Below are 6,394 nucleotides of genomic sequence, written 5' to 3'. Positions count from 1 at the left end.
AACCTGTTCTAGACTCTTCCCTCCTCTACCCATCCTTGTCTCATCTTATACATCTTTTACAGTTCAGATCTCCCAAACAAACCTTTCTAAACTCTTGCCTCTAACTCTTCCCCCTCCACCTCCCCTTTATTCATCCCAAACCTCCTCCTACTGATATGAACTCCCAAAAACCCAAACTTTCTAGACCCTTCTCTCGTCTATCCCTCCAATATTCCTTTTCAATCCACATAACAGACTAACATGTCCACTGCTCAAATTAATTTAATATTTCCCCCATACTAATTCCCCACTAATCCTGTTTAAGTTCCGGAGTAGCGTGCTACCTGCCGAAAAGCGCTTCAATACCTCTGCAGGGTTAGGAAGTGCTATATAAATCCTAACCCTTCACTATTCTATCCCTCCACTATCCTTTTTCATTACAAATAGCAAATTCACATGTACACCGCTCAAATTAATTTTATATTCCTCTATACTAATTCCCTACTAATCCTGTTGGGGTACCGGAGTAGCGTGCTACTCGCCAAAAAGTGCTTCAACACCTCATCAGGGGTAGTAAGTGTGAGAAGTTGGCCTGATATGTAGTGCTCACTATTCTAGTGATCACTGTGTATCATTCCAAACGACCCTTATTGATGATTGGTTGTAAGTCAACCTTTTAGACCAGCTATCCTAGTAGCATGGACAAGAGCAGCCTTTAGGCTAAACTCTAGAGGGCGTGTTAAGCCAGCTGTTATACCATCACTTATACCCCTTGAACACCAAGTGAAAGGACATCACACAAGTTGTTATGAAAATAAAAGGATATTTATTTAGAACACAACAGCCCTGGACTCTTTATGAGGACAGGGCGCTAAGCACAAAACAAAGCTCTTAAAGAAATACTGAAAGTCGCACAATTTACACAAATGCCCGAGGGGCACGAAAAACCATATACTCTACAAGTGGAATGCGAACTTACTAGCAGGTAAGTACTACTCTCAAAGACTGTAGAAGCCATCTCACATTGAATGCTTCCAAAACAGAAATACTCGTGTATGGCGATTGAAAAATTGATGAACTACTCACCGCCTGGCCTGATGATCTGGGAACACCACCCAACGTATCAAAGGAAGTAAGAAACCTCCGAATTAACATGGACTCCAAGCTAACAATGAATGCCCAAGTGGACATACTAGCAAGATCAAGCTTCGTTACTATAAAACTCTGCGACGCATCTTCCTCGGATTTCCACACAAGGTCAAGGCTACTATCTCTCTTGTTCTGTCTGAACTCAATTATGCCAATAGCCTCTAACACAGATGATCTTTAACAACCATGAAAAGACTGCAATGGATTCAGAACTCTGCAGCCAGACTACTCTAACATATAAAGCCACAAGCCCAAATCTCCCCTGCCTTGAAAGCTCTACATTTGTTACCAGTTGACAGAAGATCCAAATTCAAGCTGCTTTGCATCACCCATAAAGCAATTCATGGAACAGGACCCCTCTTCATCAGATTTAAAATCACCAAATACAGTCAACAAAGGAATCTCCGGGGGGCGGAGCCGGGCCGGCGGCCAAGATGGCCGCACCGAGTCCCGGCTCCGCCGACCTTCTCCCCTCACCGCCTGTTTCGCTTGCCTGCCCCGTGAGAGCGCGGAGCTTCCGTGCGTCGGAAGGGACGCTGAGGTGAGGCGTCCGATTCCGGCGAAATTCCTGGCTCCGGGGACGTAGATACGCTCTCCAGCGCAGGGCGGCCTGCCCGATGCCGGCGACCGGGACCTCGCGTTTCGCTGCACCCGACCGCCAATGCAACAACAGCGGACACATCAACTTGTGAAACGCCGGTCTCTCGCCAGGGAGCCTGAAAAGACCCTCGATACCGCCGACGCCCTTTCCAGGTGCAATGCACACTCCTCCTGTGCTGCTTGCTTCTCCCCCCCACCCTCCTTTCCCCCCCCAGCAATTTTTGTTGGCTGCCGGACTCTGAGAATTGCTCCCTGTCTATCTGGAGCATTTTGCATGCCTGCAATTTGAATTGACGTTTTATCTCCAGCTCATGGGCGCTGGCGAGAGCACGATGTTAATGTGCCTTTCTGGGCTTGGGGGGCCCGCAAACAATATTCAGTGGTGGGGAGAAGGGCACCCTGTTTTGCCCATTGCTGATACACCGGCAATTGGCCATCTTGACTGGGAGGGGACCGAAGACTCCTAATCCTGCCTGTACTGCGCCGTGGCGCTGCTTGATGGCACAGTGGCGATCCAATGGATTATACCATGTGGGGGCGGCTGGATGTACTGGAAGCCGGGGGATGGCGGCTGTATTTCTCTAAGGGGCCGCGGACCCACAGTCTGGTGCTGGAGGGAAATGGTCCTGATTGTTATTGAACCGATGTTTCATTGTGACCGTCACCAGCTTCGCTCGTCACTGTCATTGTGGTAAATTTTATTGCTATCACGGCGGGGCTGCGACTCGACGTGGAGGTGGCTTACTGACGGCGACACGGCGGACTTGCTCCCTGGGGAGACTTGCTGGTGTCTCATAGCGGATCGGCTACGGGACAGAGTACTCCGTGGACTAAGATCGGTGGTGGCTGAGTGCTTGTTTCATGTGACTTTGGAGAGGTTTTGGTTATTCCCGGACTGCCATGACTGTTTCACTTTGTGATTTCTACCCCGGTCCGGCATTTTGGGGCGGGTGGGACCTGCATCATTGATCCTGTTTACCTGTCTGAGTCGAGTGTGCTTAGAGCGCCATTTCTGCGGCTAAGGGTGCACTATGCCCCCCCGTGGGACTTGGACTGCGTAGCGATTGGTACATCCTGTTTAAGTAGGTGCTCCCAATACTGTGTATTTGCTCTCTGATTGATTTTAAAGGTGGGTGAAGAGGGGGGAGGTTGGGGTTCCCGCACTGGGAGTCTCCCCCATGTTTCCTTCCCTATCGTGGGCTGTTGGTTACTGCCTTTCCTTTTCCTTTCTTATCTCCTTATTTCTCTTATTCTCTTGTCTATATTTCGGGTTCATAATGGGCGACAGGCACGCTGCTGGGGGGGGGTAGGCCATGGCCACATGCAGGGGTGCAGGGTGGGGGATGGGGGAGGGGTTTTGTTGTTTTCCTATTTTTCTTTGTTTCTATGGCCTTCTTATTCTTTTTGTTCCTGGCTAATTCTATTTTCTCTTTCTTTATTCGGGATCTTTGTGGTGGTAGTTCTCTGCCCACTTGCCTTACTTCGATTATTAAGGGGGATTTAGACTGCTTTGCTACGGCGAACGAGAACTTGTTGGTGGGCGGACTGCTGGGTTTTTTTACTATCCTGATACCGAGTGCAATCATTACCTCCCACTGGCAGTTCTCCTGGACTATGATCATCCTGCCTCTTGAGCTTCTCCTGATTTGTTTTGATCTACTTATACTGCCACAGATCCTGCCCCTTCCACTTTATTTTAAAATTAAACCTTCATTAATCCTGTTGTTTTTTTCACAAAATTGCTCTCCTGGGTTGCAACCGAGCATATGTGGGACGGAGCTTTGCACTGCCATGGTCTAATTGCTTTGCTCTGTTTGAATCTGTTCCGATGGCTGATTATGATGTTCTGCTTTGTATCGATTGTAACTGATCTCACTTCTAATAAAGGTTTTCCAAAAATTAAAAAAAAACAAAAAAAAAACTAAGGAATCTCTACTCTAGATTGGCACCTCGCCTCGAAATCCCACCATGCAAGAATAAAAACATAGATTGCACACTCTTCTCTGTTCAAGCAGCCAAACTAGGGAAATCTTTACCCCCAAACATAAGATCTACGGATAACTATCTTGTCTTCAGAAGACTACTCAAGAGTTGGCTCTTCCCCACATAACCACCATACTTAAGCATACATATACGGCATATCTCTCTGTATAAAAGCATTTATTTGGACTACAGATGTGTATCTACATATGTTTATTGCTTTGTATAAACATGTATAGTAATTATATATTTTTAAATATTTATAGGTATTCGTTAATTCTGCTTAACAAATGTACATATTAATTATGGTTATATTATTCTATGGTTAACTTACATATAGGTGACTGAATGAATAAGTAAATCTTTTATCATAACTATTTATCTGCAATTGCTTCACTATTAAATTACAACCCCCAAAAAATAAATTATAAAAACAAATAAATTAACTCAAAGTACTCGAAAGTCTGAGTTTATTAAATACAACTTAAATCAATCTGCATATATTACCTTTCTTATACATATATACCTTCCATGTACTTATGTATCTTTATATTTATTACTTTGTTTCCAAGTCAGCATCTCCAATGCACTACCCTATATGTCACCCTATACCCCTTTCAATATATCCTCAACCTCCACTCTGACTCGTCTCAAACTTCATTCTACTACTCTCTCCAATGTACTACCCTATTCCTTGCCCTATACTTCTCTCAATATATCCTCTAACTCAATTCTCTGACTCATCTCAAACCTCTTTCTACTACTCTTTCCAATGCACTAGCCTATTTCTCACCTTATACCTCTCTAAATATATCTTCTACCTCCACCCTCTCATTCATCTCTAACCCCATCCTACTATTATGATCCGCAAAATAACCTGTTCTAGACTCTTCCCTCCTCTACCCATCCTTGTCTCATCTTATACATCTTTTACAGTTCAGAACTCCCAAACAAACCTTTCTAAACTCTTGCCTCTAACTCTTCCCCCTCCACCTCCCCTTTATTCATCCCAAACCTCCTCCTACTGATATGAACTCCCAAAAACCCAAACTTTCTAGACCCTTCTCTCGTCTATCCCTCCAATATTCCTTTTCAATCCAAATAACAGACTAACATGTCCACTGCTCAAATTAATTTAATATTTCCCCCATACTAATTCCCCACTAATCCTGTTTAAGTTCCGGAGTAGCGTGCTACCTGCCGAAAAGCGCTTCAATACCTCTGCAGGGTTAGGAAGTGCTATATAAATCCTAACCCTTCACTATTCTATCCCTCCACTATCCTTTTTCATTACAAATAGCAAATTCACATGTACACCGCTCAAATTAATTTTATATTCCTCTATACTAATTCCCTACTAATCCTGTTGGGGTACCGGAGTAGCGTGCTACTCGCCAAAAAGTGCTTCAACACCTCATCAGGGGTAGTAAGTGTGAGAAGTTGGCCTGATATGTAGTGCTCACTATTCTAGTGATCACTGTGTATCATTCCAAAAGACCCTTATTGATGATTGGTTGTAAGTCAACCTTTTAGACCAGCTATCCTAGTAGCATGGACAAGAGCAGCCTTTAGGCTAAACTCTAGAGGGCGTGTTAAGCCAGCTGTTATACCATCACTTATACCCCTTGAACACCAAGTGAAAGGACATCACACAAGTTGTTATGAAAATAAAAGGATATTTATTTAGAACACAACAGCCCTGGACTCTTTATGAGGACAGGGCGCTAAGCACAAAACAAAGCTCTTAAAGAAATACTGAAAGTCGCACAATTTACACAAATGCCCGAGGGGCACGAAAAACCATATACTCTACAAGTGGAATGCGAACTTACTAGCAGGTAAGTACTACTCTCAAAGACTGTAGAAACGCTCGGCCTACAATGCTGAACCCTTGGATTAGAAGCAGGATGCCTAGGGACGTCGTGTGCAGAGTGGGAACTCTCACGCGTGATGTGGGACAAAGTCTATGGTTGCTAGAAATTACAAAGTTAGTGTTCTCGGGCGAACCCGACTAGCTAGGTCAAAAACGAAAGTGGATCTAGACACTTAGAGAGTTGGTCTACGCTGGAGCACCGTGGTACTCGGTTTACCTAGCCCAGGGGCTGCGGCTGCATAGGGTTCAAGTGTCGTCGGGTTTCTTCGTTGACGAACCAGGAGCCTGAAGTGGAAGTTGCTGGCAGGCGACCAGTGAAGATGTTCCGGGCCGATCCAAGGACTGGATCAGCTGAAGAGGGTACCTGTAAGCAGAGGGGACCAAGTTCTGAATCACTAGCCAGTGATTAGATGGGCCCCAGGATGGCACCGGATGAAGTCACCTGGACCAGGTGAGTGGGCGACGCTGGGCTCTGCAGTCTCTCGGACCAGGAGGCGTTGTCGGCGACCAGGATGGAGGTGCGAGCTGTCCCACGAAGGTATCTGCTGTCGGCGATGCTGGACCCAGGATTGGGGCAACAACTCTTGGCAAATGCAAGCCCACGCGGTGGACTCAAAATGGCGTCGGGAGTGGACCAGGAGGGTCCAGGGTGCTCCTCTGTTGGAGGGGAGCAAGGGCCAGTCTGGAGCAACCAGGCCAGCGATGGAAGTGTTGTCGTTCGTCGTCAAGAGGGCTACAAGCCAGCAGGCAAGTGGCCGGACAACGCGGTGAGCAGCAAAGAGCAGAAGGGCCCCACGCAGATCTCGTGGATGC

Source organism: Lissotriton vulgaris, chromosome 5 (genome assembly GCF_964263255.1).
Source record: "Lissotriton vulgaris chromosome 5, aLisVul1.2, whole genome shotgun sequence".
Taxonomy (NCBI): domain Eukaryota; kingdom Metazoa; phylum Chordata; class Amphibia; order Caudata; family Salamandridae; genus Lissotriton; species Lissotriton vulgaris.
Note: the sequence above shows the minus strand (reverse complement) of the source record.